Source organism: Cryptomeria japonica, chromosome 10 (genome assembly GCF_030272615.1).
Source record: "Cryptomeria japonica chromosome 10, Sugi_1.0, whole genome shotgun sequence".
In the NCBI taxonomy this organism is placed as follows: domain Eukaryota; kingdom Viridiplantae; phylum Streptophyta; class Pinopsida; order Cupressales; family Cupressaceae; genus Cryptomeria; species Cryptomeria japonica.
Window position 1 is genome coordinate 770,135,635 of NC_081414.1, and position 12,025 is coordinate 770,147,659.

The window sequence follows — 12,025 nt, forward strand, 5'->3', positions numbered from 1 at the left end:
TATCTATCTATGCTTAAGTTCCTTTCTTATACATGATTGAATGCTCAATTGCAAATACTTAGAGTTAAAATGAGAGATGGGCTTGTATTTATATGCAGCTTACACCTTTCCAAATTTAGTTTTTGGGGAATGTTGATATGGGAGGACAACTTCATGTTACTTGCATAGATGATATTCATAATTCAAAATTTGGTGTCAATCTACTTGGACATGGGCACTAGGAACCCTATTCGATGACAAGGGTGTTGGGTACCCAAGTACTAGTAGCTTCAGGTAGAAAAAGTGTCGTAACTAGGAGATTGGACCAAGTTACCAAATATAGTCCAAAAATTGAGTACCATAAAAAATGAATTAGCCATAACCACCAAAATGGGTCCAATGTGAGTGTGAAATTGTAAACGGATACAATACTACATAACATAATTGTACACATCAAGTCCACAATCTTTTTTTGATTACCAGACTAATGCATACCATTATATAGTATAAACTTTCAATTACATGAATAATTTAAAGATTCATAATTGAAGATGATAAGCCCATAATATGTATTAGAAATGTATTTTTTTGGTAAAGATTAAAATAGGTTTATAATTTCATGTGATTGGTAGCTATTAAACACAACAACATGAAAATTAATGTACCCTTAAGAATACAATTGAACTATATTTATGCACTAAAATTATATCTTTATACATATATTTAATATATTCTCTAGAAATTCAATAAATAAAACAAAGAAAGATAAAATTTGAAACACATATTAATATTTGGTGGGAGTAATAAATTGAGTCCATTTTTAGTGGAAGTCTTGCAAGGAAGGAAAATATTGCTAGTAACTAGTATCCAATTTGTTAAAAATAGGTACTAGTTTAGGAATGTGATCCCAAACCTAGATTTGCATACTTATCAAATGGGTAATAATAATGGTTTGATTTAACATTACTAAATAGGTGTGCATTACAAACATATACCCATTTCAATATGGGTCCATGTTTCTTGAAGGTGTTAATTTTTTTCTCCTTTCAATTTTATATTTTGTTTTCACATGGAATGGATGACTAGAAAATATTCTTGAGAATGGGTACAAACATCAAGTAAACTCTTTAATATTTTTTTTTCTCCTCATTCCATGAGAGATAATTTTCTTTGTTCCTAGGTTGGTAGATTTCTCATTTACATGTTTGTATGTATATCTTTTAATTCTAAATTTAGATTTTATTTTCAAATAAAAATTCTAAACCAAAAAATTTCCAAACATAGCTTTAACACTTGAATCAACTCTTGATTGTATGTTTCAAGATATAAACTTCTAATTTCAATATTCTACGAGATGAAAAAATATCAAAATGAAACTCTTGTCAAGATAAAACTAGTGATTATGACATTAGATGCATAACCATGGAAAAATAAAGCACATGATACTCAAAGATCAATATATAAAACATGACATATACAAATATCTATAAAAATAAGGAAGTTGCAATACCTTGCAATATTAAAGTTAGATAAAAACCATAAAATCTTGCAAAATATATAAGAACAATAACATGGCTTGAGCTTGAGTAGGGTATTAGGGGATCCTATTGTGTCAAGTATTTCTAATCAATTAGAAATAGTGGGCTATAAACAAAGCTTAAACATTAACAATAAGGGATAGATTTTAATTTTCGTGGTGCAACATTTTATTCATCTTGATATTGAATTTGCGTCTAAAAATAATAGTAGTCACACATTCCTTATGGATATTGTTAGTTGAGGATCCTCTCTTTGTGTGAAACAAAAAGGTTTGATTTAAATCTTTTATATCAAAGATCGAAGACACAACAACACATTGTGCAATATGCCTAAGGAATTTTTGTGCCAATGTCACACTCACACATTATCCTTTAAAAATAATGCAATGTTTAATATGGTTCTCTCTTGACTTATGGATGGTAGATAATGACTTATGGCTTGCCATTTTATACAACATTCTAACACATAAATGATCACGTTTTGTGCATTAAGAAATATTTAAGGTCATTTATGTATCAAGCATATTTAGACCAAGTTCGTTTATGTGCATTAAGAAATTTTTATTAGAATTCAGTCTTATTTTAGAATATGAAATGATTTGTTTCGAAAAAAAAATAGAAGTTTCTTTTAAATTACAAGATCCCTTTATTTTTAGATTTTAAAAAAATAAAAAATAGAGGTTTCTTTTAAATCTAGATTTAAAAACATAATTTTTTAAATTAGATTTTTTTTGTTTAATAAAATTAGAAGTTTTTTTTAAATGTAGATTTAAAAATATAATTTTTTAATTTAATCAATAATAATAAGTTGCTTTTTAATTTAGATTTGTTTCTTTTAAATCTAGATTTAAATTTTTTATAATAATAGAGAGTTGCTTTTTAGTTTAGATTAGTCTTTAACTTATTTTTAAATTATCCCCTCTAGTCATAGTAAATAATAATAATCGAAAGTTTCTTTTTAATTTAGATTTTAGCCTTTAAAATATTTCTAAATTTCTAGTCATTAAAATTACACGGATAAAATAGATAAATGGATGTCAATGTAGTATTATGCCTCTCGTGTAATAATAATTTGTTTTTCGTATTATTGACGTCCTGCAGTTTTGAAACTGGTTCAACCGCAGCCTAATAATATGGACACTCATTTTAAATGGAAAGTAAGCCGCAGTCAATCTTTCAAAACATTCAACTTAAACATATAAATCTAAATGAACTCTCTTTACGATTACTTCTTTCCTGATTAATTTATTTTTAAAGAATTGTTTGCGAATGGCTGTCAAACATTGAACCACCGCAACCACTTTGATTATGGATTCGGTGGCGATGTCTAAACCCAAATTAGGAAACAAGGTTTGTTGTCTCTAAAAGTCACGTTTGGCGGTGCTTGGTATAAATTTGATGGAAGTAGTAAGAGTTATCGCAAAGGGCAGATGGCATAACAATACATTTGGGTGCGGATGGTGGGAACTGGTCAGTGCTCACTGCCACATGGCAAAACGGCGAACAACCACACAGAAGAAGAAAAAGGTTTGAAGAAGCCAGTGCAGTAGCTAGCGGGTCAAGGTTTGAAATGCACAAACGGAGCGATTCACTGGGGTAGCTTTTGAACTGGGCGAAGCATTAATGATTCCAGTTTGTTTGTAAGGTGAGACAAAAGTGGGGGATCGATGCACACAGCTGGAAGTGGTAGACGCCCAATACAAGGCAGGCACATGAGCAAGATTCTCCTAGTCAATTGCCTGTAATTCATGGGAGGTTCAAAGAGTCCTTGAACTTGAAAGTTTGACTGCCTGAACAAATATCTCAGGTTGGTTTTACAAGGCCTATAAAAAGAGTGGGAGGTTTGAATGAATAGGAATGAGGAAAGCGGGTGGTCAATAGTGAGCTGCCGTGAGGTAAAGGAAGCGGTATTAGCTATCGGCCACACCGTGAAATTTGAATATGGATTTGGGTATGGGATGGCTTGTGTTTATGGGATTGCAGGTGATGTTATTTATATCAGCGAGGGGTAGTGAAGCACATTCAGTGCACAGCCATAAGTGGAAGATCGATTACCTGGAGTGGTCACCTGACTGTGTGAAAGAGACGGCGATCGCCATAAACGGGCAGTACCCAGGACCGGCAATCAAAGCCCAAGTGGGGGACACCATTGTAGTGGAAGTGGAGAATCTATTGCCAACAGAGAATGTGGTCATTCACTGGCATGGCATTCATCAGGTAAGCTGCTTCTAAGTTCGGCACAAGCCGTTGTCTATGTTAAAACAAGTTTTTTTTTTCAACTAATTATTAAACATGGTCAATGGTAAATTTTGGGTGCTCGCTAGACGTTGCCTAATGTCTATAGGGCATCTCTTGGAAATTATGTCACTACTAGTCGGTGAATGCTAACAATAGCCGATGTGCAGATTGGAACTCCATGGAATGACGGAACGGCGTCCGTATCACAATGTCCCATCTTCGCCGGCGAGACTTACAACTATACCTTCGTTGTAGACATGGTATAGCAGTAAATGTGAATGCTTTCGTTTTAATAATGATTTTGAGTGTTAATTAAAGGCCCAGCTTGGTGATATTAATATTGGATGTAATGCAGCCGGGGACGTACTTCTATCATGGCCACTATGGGCTGCAGCGGACGGCTGGTCTGTATGGATGGTTGATAGTGGATGCGGCGGAGAAGGAACCTTTCTCCTACGATGGAGAGCTGAGAATACTGTTGAATGATCAGTGGCACCAGAGCGTGTACGAGCAATCATATGGTCTCTCTTCCCGCCCCATGCACTGGGTCGGGGAGCCTCAGGTATTTCAACTGCACCTTATTCTCAGTTACGCATTTGACATTTTATTTTCTCCTCCCTTATGCTGAATTGATTTGAGTTCCACAAATGCCAGTCTCTCCTAATGGAGGGAAGAGGAAAATTCAATTGCTCGAAGCCAGGAAGAGGAGACTGCAACCCCAGCAATCCACAATGCTCGCCAACCCTTCTTCCAGTGAACAGCGGCAGCACGTACCGTCTACGCATTGCCAGCGTGGCATCCTTGTCGTCGCTCAACTTCATCATTCAGGTAAAACAAAGAATTCTGTGCTTCTTCTCTTTCTCATCCATCGCCATCGCCTGCTTTTGAATATGATGATGATGATGATGAATGATACAATTACAGGGTCACAAGATGACGGTGGTAGAGGCAGACGGGCATTATGTGGAACCCGTCGAGGTGGACAACCTGGACGTGTATTCCGGAGAATCATATTCCGTTCTGCTAAAAGCAAACCAGGACCCTTCTCGCAACTACTGGTCAGGAGTGAACGTGAGAAGCAGGGTGCCCATGACGCCCACCGGACTGTCGATCCTCAACTATGTTCCCAACCCCTCCACCAAGCTCCCCGTTGGTGCGCCTCCCTCAAGCCCACCCTGGAACGACTTTACCTACAGCAAAGATCTGGCCAAAAAATATGTGGCGCTCAAAGGAATGGAAAAGCCTCCCCCTCTGCGATTGGACAGGCAGCTGCTCTTACTGAACACACAGAACTACATAAACGGGGCTATAAAGTGGGCGATCAACAACATTTCGCTCGTGCCTCCTCCCACTCCCTATTTGGTCGCCATGAAATACAATATCAAGGGTGCCTACGACACTGCCCCGCCACCCGAAAGCTACGACGCTACCAGCTACAACATTTTTCTTCCTCCTCCCAACACTAACGCCAATGCGGGGAATGGCGCCTACGTCTTCAATTTAAGCTCCGTTGTGGATGTGATTCTGCAGAACGCCAATACCCTCTTCCCAATCACTCCGAGGTCCATCCATGGCATATGCATGGCCACGACTTCTGGATTCTTGGCTACGGAGAAGGCGCATTCGATCCTCGGAAGGATCCCCAAACATTCAACCTTGTCAATCCTCCCCTTCGTAACACAGTGCCCTTGTTTCCATACGGATGGACGGCCGTCCGATTTGTAGCGGATAATCCTGGTGCATGGCTTTTCCATTGCCATTTGGAGGCCCATTTGTTTATGGGTATGGGCATCATCTTTGCAGAGGGTATAGACAAAGTCGGGACAATACCGACATCCACCATGGGATGTGGTCTCACGAAAGAATCTAAATACTAGACAAAGCCTAGCATTTCCTCATTTTGCCTCTGTATCTTGTTCTCTTCCGGATATGAGTAATGATATTCCAAGTTTTGTGTTTCTAACACTGATTTTTCTGCCATTTAAATTGTAGAAATGAAGTAGAGATGATTAAGTTTTATTTTTTAAATTATGTTAGTTTATATTAAATATATATAGGACTTTATTACAAACCAAATATAATTAAATAGGATCATTCATTCTTATGTAATAAATATAATCATTTTCAGAAACATCCATTGACAAGAAGCTGTTAGAAATCTTATTATATTTCGCAAGCGTAATATTATTTTCCTTTTAGGAAACTCTACTCTTTTGAGGAGCAAATTTTAACATGTTCTACTTTTAGCTTTTCACTAGTAGTTTAGAAATTTCCATTGACATTTTACTAGTAAAGAATATATGTAACTAGCCATTAAAGCTATGTTCATCTCTTTTCTTCACCTTAAAGAAACTCATTCAAGTTTAAGCTGGTTTGGCTTCATAATTGGGTTATATGTGAAAATATAGTATTAAAGTGGTTGGAGGGAAAGCCCACAATGTTGTATGCTCATTACTTAAAATGATTTAGCTTGTTTAGTGTTAAAGAATAGAATACATTTTTTTTTTATAATATTTATTTTGAAAGAAGGAAAGACTAAATAGCATTGCATTTTGTATTAGAGAATTGTGTATGACCAGGCAAAGAATTAAGGTTAAGTCATCTTCATCTAAAGATTTTCACAAAATGAAAATCCAAGGTAAGATTTTTGGAAGCATAAATTTAGGATTAGCTGTCTTTAAGAGGGAGATCAAAATACCTCATTTTTCAATAGTTCTAATTTAGAGAAAGAAGAATTAGTAATGTCATATCATCTATCACATCTTCCCAAGGAACACATCTTTCTTTGTCTTGAAAGATTAAAAAGAAAGTGGTTCCTAGTTTCTCTTCCTCGTTTAAGGAAAATATAGTATTCCCTCTTTGGTTCGTAAAGAAGCGAATGGTCTTCTTATGTAGCCTATTAATTTTAAGGAGTTAAAAAAATATTATCTCTCAAATGCAAAAAGGAAAGTCTCCCTATCTTGATAGCTTTCCTATTTAAGTCTATCACAAATTATGGGATATATTAAATAATGATCTTCTAGATGTTCTATTAGAATCACATGAATAATTAGATATTAAACGAATTTAAAGTCTAATTTTTTGGTTTTGATCATATAGATTGAACTTTAATAATTCAAAATACTACTAAAATGGGATACTTCACTTATTTACTAGCCACTCTTTTAGATTGTAAAATCAAGCCACAATGCTCTTTTTGAAATAGATTCATGTGGTTTTTTGTCCCCTAATTCTAACATTCTTTCCCTTTTTACTCACTTTGACTAATATTAAATGGATGTTTGGTTGTCTAAGGTGACAAAGTTGAAATTTTCTTTCTTAGTGAAAAATCAAGTCATATTCATCATTGGAAGGATCTTATTCTTGGCCCTTGGGATAAGTATTGTTGGCCAATATGTGATTTCTTTCTCTAGCTTATGTGCCAATATCAATGTTGATGTAAACACCTTCAACCTCTATTAACTAATTGCTTTCCAAATATTATGTGATATCTTTTTACTATAGAGAAACAAACCAAGTACACTATACAAATGTAGACTAATTATGTATTAATTGATTAAACACCTTAGAAAAATATAGACTAATTATGTATTATTATTCAAAATCACTATAATAGAAAATGATGAGAGGAAACATTCATGTTATCTCATAGTATGCCAAAAAATTAGTAATATATTATATTTATATGTAAACATATCTACACTGACTTTGTTTCCTCTATACAAAAATGTGATTCCCCATCAGTCCAAGTTTCCTATTATGCCTCCCAATCTTTACATATCTTCCACTTAATATCATATTTTCACTTACAAGGTAGTATGCCCTAACTTAACTCTAACTCTCCACTTTTAGCATACATGTAACTCTTTAACCTGACCATAGCCTCAACCTCAACTACCATCTCCAACCGAATGATCTTCTTGATAGCCACATTCATTTACGTGAAGAGATATTTTATCAACTCTTCTTGTCTTTAGGCATCTTTGTGCAAGTCCTTCACAAATTTTACTAGAGCCAAAGTAGTACCCTGAGAGTTGGAGTGATCAGGGAAGGGAGGCTTTAAGGGGGAGGGCTAGGGTTTCCTCCATTTTTAGTAGGGAACCAGACTGATCCCAGAGTATCTGAAGAGTTTGAATCCTCCAAGGATTGAGACTCAGAACCAAAATCATCAACAATCTCATTAACCACATCTTGTTGCATCTGAAACTAGACACCCACATCCTGATCCTTTTTGGTAGTAGTAATGGCCTTGAATTTTGCCATTCTAGTAGGATTTTTCCTAGTGGAAATTTTAGAGCTAGAGTGAGGCATAATCTATTTCCTAGAATTAGAATGGGTATCACTAAGATCAACAATCAGATTTGGATCATAGGTAGACCTGCCACAATAGAAGGTACTACACCAGAGGGGGATAAAGCTAGGTGAGAGTTATAAAGGTTGACTTGTTACAAACTACTTATAAATGAGAGTATACAATATTTTTACTCAAGTAATTCATTTATATCAAATATCTTACCTAGGGAAACTTAAGAAAGAGGCCACTAAAAGGTCATCCTGTATGTATTTTTGTTAGGTTATAGGGAGTGTATTGATGATCTTTTTCTCTACTATTATTTTGTTAAGAGTCTTTTGTGATAGTAGTGGCATATCTAGAATCATTACCTTATTATTGGAAATTCTTTATTTAAATTTTGGTCTATTTTTTGAGGTCCTCTTGGTTCTACCTCTACACTTTTGGTGTCTTGGGATATCTATTTGATGTGTATTAGTAAGAAAATATAGCTTAAATGATGAGGATACAAATGTTGGGGTCTTTGTAATTCTCATCTTTCAATCTATCAATCGAGATGATGTCCATGGCTATATACAAAAGAGAATGAAGAAAACTTGTTTGACAATCTATTATAGAACACACTTGTAGAAAAGGATAGCTAATCTAAATAACACTTGCATGAAATGAAATTCTAAGCTATCTTATACTTGCAGGAAAGGAAAAAATGTAATCTAATTCACTCTTGCTGCAAATGAAAATCTTGCTTCAAATTAAATTTACTCTAATAAATTTGGAAAATACATTATTTAATGTTATGATATTTCCACAATCCATAATAAATAGCAAAAGTAGTTATTAGATTCAATTGTGTATAATATTTTTGCATCAAAATTTTGGATCACACTTTGTGATCCATCATCAGGATAGTGAGAGCCAAATAAATCAAATAAGATGTATGCAGCTACAGACCAAGCACAATATAAAGGAAGGGAAGAGAGATAGAAAAGAGGCACACAAATCAAGAGACTAGATTACAATATATTATTAAAAATGAAACTGGATCTATCCTATTTCCTCAAGTTGAAACAAGAATTTCTTATTCCCCGTTTTGCTCGATTAATTATAATATTATATAATTATAATTTCATATCTACCACCCAATCCACTAAGAATGTGGATCCATGGTCCTATTTTTAAGGGGTCATTTACAAAACTTAGAGAAAACTAAAACTACTATCCTTCACACACCATCTTTGTATTAGTCATTTTCTATCCCTAGCTCCTCCTTCCCTATTGTTAATATTTCTAAACACTCAAAAGGTTTTTAGCCCTTGAATTCTACTTTCCAGATTATTTTTAAATTTTAAATTTGATTGAGAAATAGGGGAGATATCACTTTTTTACTAAGACTGCATTTTTCAAAAAAATTCGGTGCCTGATTGTTAGGAAGTCTTCAAGCTCTCAACATGAATGAAAAAATTATTCTTCAGTTCAATCAAAAAAGTCATGGTATATCATCATGAAAATATGATACAATCATAAAATTGCATTAGAGTGCTTTGGTAAATTGAGTTATCGTTGTTGGAGTAAGACATTGTAGTGTAGTCTATAACTGTAACTTGCATGAAAGAGGTACTTTGTCCATTGATTTAGAAATGAACGATGCTTCGTGATTTTGAAAGAATATTGGAATATGTTGGGATTCTAGAGGAGTCTTACCTACCTTCTCATAATGTCTTCAGAGCCTTTTTTGTAGTTGTTTGGAATTTATGTCTGGAGCTCTCTGGAACAACAATTATTTTATCTTCTTCTTTCCATGAGTTATTTAATAAATCATTAAGCTGCATTGTAACATCTGGCACACTCATAGAGACATAAAAAAGCAATTTGGATCTCATTTATTCACTAAAAATAAACAAAATATTCACTTTACAGTCTACCTTAAATAGGCTAAAGAACTATACATTATTAATTAACTTTACCATAATGACAATACACTAAGAAGAAATAGATGACTTTAATGGGTTAAATATGAGATGATTTATGGTCTCATCATATACTTGCAAGACAAATATTACATTATATGTAGCAAATGAGCAGAAACCAAGAGAAACCTATTGCCTCTTCCATGCTCCCACTTGGAGAAGCCCATAGGTCACTCTTTTTCCACTCTATTAAATAATTAAATATCTTATACTCTAAACATCCATAAGCGTAGAAAACAATATTAAATAATTGTATTCACAACCCACTTGAACTGCTGCTAGTGAAACCCTTCACCCCTTATGAATGTATTACAAATAATGGTGAGAATTAAATATTACAAATTATTTTCCCAATTCATCCTAAGTGCCTTAGGTTACTTTCCATGGATGTTGGAACCATGTCATGAGATTTACAAGGTAGGTGGAACCTTAATCCTAACTACCCTTGTGGATATGTAGAAAGACAATGAACTATATTGCATGAAGGTGAGTTATGATAGGAGATCCATGATTTAAGTATCACTTATGAATAATGAAGATCTCATGAATATTCTTGGAGGTTGGCATATTTTACAAAAAAAATATTATTTTCCCTTTAATAATCATTAATTGTATCTCTTTTGTTCATATTCTTATATAATGAAAAGTCATTGCAAACTAACTGGTTAAATTAACCTCTAATATTTTCATAATTGAATTGTTATAGAAGGAGATCTCTTGTCTTCAGACAATCTAGTAATTCTAATCCTTTATTAAATCTATTTATTTTTTATTTATTTAGTTTAATCATGTTTGGTAAATTTAGTATTTGGTAAACCTCCCTTAATTTTTCCCTTCAAGCTATAATCATAATTATTTCTATTTAGAAAAATTTCTATTATTTTTTATTTATACTTAATTAGTATTAACTACTTATCCTTTATCAAAATTAAAGAAAGAGTAGAAATATGTACTCTATTGTTGAGAATATTTTTGCAATATTCAAGGGGTTTCATAACATTGAATATAGTCATGTAAAAATATAGCATCTTTTGTAATTATTTAAATAATAGTTTCATTTTAATTTAAATGAATGAAATATAAAATTTATATAGTTTAATATTAGACTAATTTTCTATAAATGTTGTATTAAAAGGGAAAGTATACCTATTAAAGATAATCTTCATGTTTGAATAGAAACACATAATCAATATGTCTAAAAATTGGCCTAAGTTACAACAAAATCTTAAAATAGTAGTGTTTTTGGACTTTTAATGTCTTTGATATATTTAAATAAATATCAAAGAGATTTTTTGTGCATAAATGGTTTTGATTATGTTAAGGTGGGTTTGATAAGTTCCAAACCCTAGAAAAAATAAGGAGGTTACAAAAGGGGTAACCAAAAATAGAGAAAAACACACAAAGGATCAAAACAACACACCAACAAACTTGTAGGGTAGCAATCCTATAATAAAAATGAAACAACCAACTATAGGTGGGATATTAATGCAAAAAATAAATTAAAATATCAATTGAAACCCAGTTTATCCCTAAAGAAGCTACCTAAGAGGGAGATATCTTCAAAGGTTTGTTAGAATATTGTCATTGATGGTTTTTGTGATCCAGCAACATGAGTCTGACATACTCTGGTATGAATTTGATAGGCTTCGACATATATTTGAGTCTGGCATATATCCTTTTGGGTCCACATTGCTAGATACCTCTGTAAGATTTTGAGAGCAGGTTTTGTACTTGGCATACCATCTAGATATCCGATTTCAGATGATAATGTTCTGTTGTGACACAATTTTGGGTCTCGCAATAGTATACCTTGCTTACCAGCATAGTGCAGTGTGAAGGGTTTAATCTGGTCTTCTCTAGAATCATCAGTTGTATGTTAGTTCAATTTTTTTCACCTATTCTGTGGATTGTGGAGAAGTTCTTCTCTATTTTGGCCGACTTATCTGGTATGGGAAGAATAATTGAGCCACAATTTATAAAGACTTTTTGGTCTTACCCTTCTTCCGGTTGAG

General features: G+C 33.6%; 1 pseudogene; it reads left to right on the top strand.

Moving 5' to 3' along the window:
* The first annotated feature begins 3,417 nt into the window (after positions 1-3,417).
* On the top strand, positions 3,418-5,633 carry LOC131027036 (L-ascorbate oxidase-like; annotated as a pseudogene).
* The last annotated feature ends 6,392 nt before the right edge of the window (positions 5,634-12,025 follow it).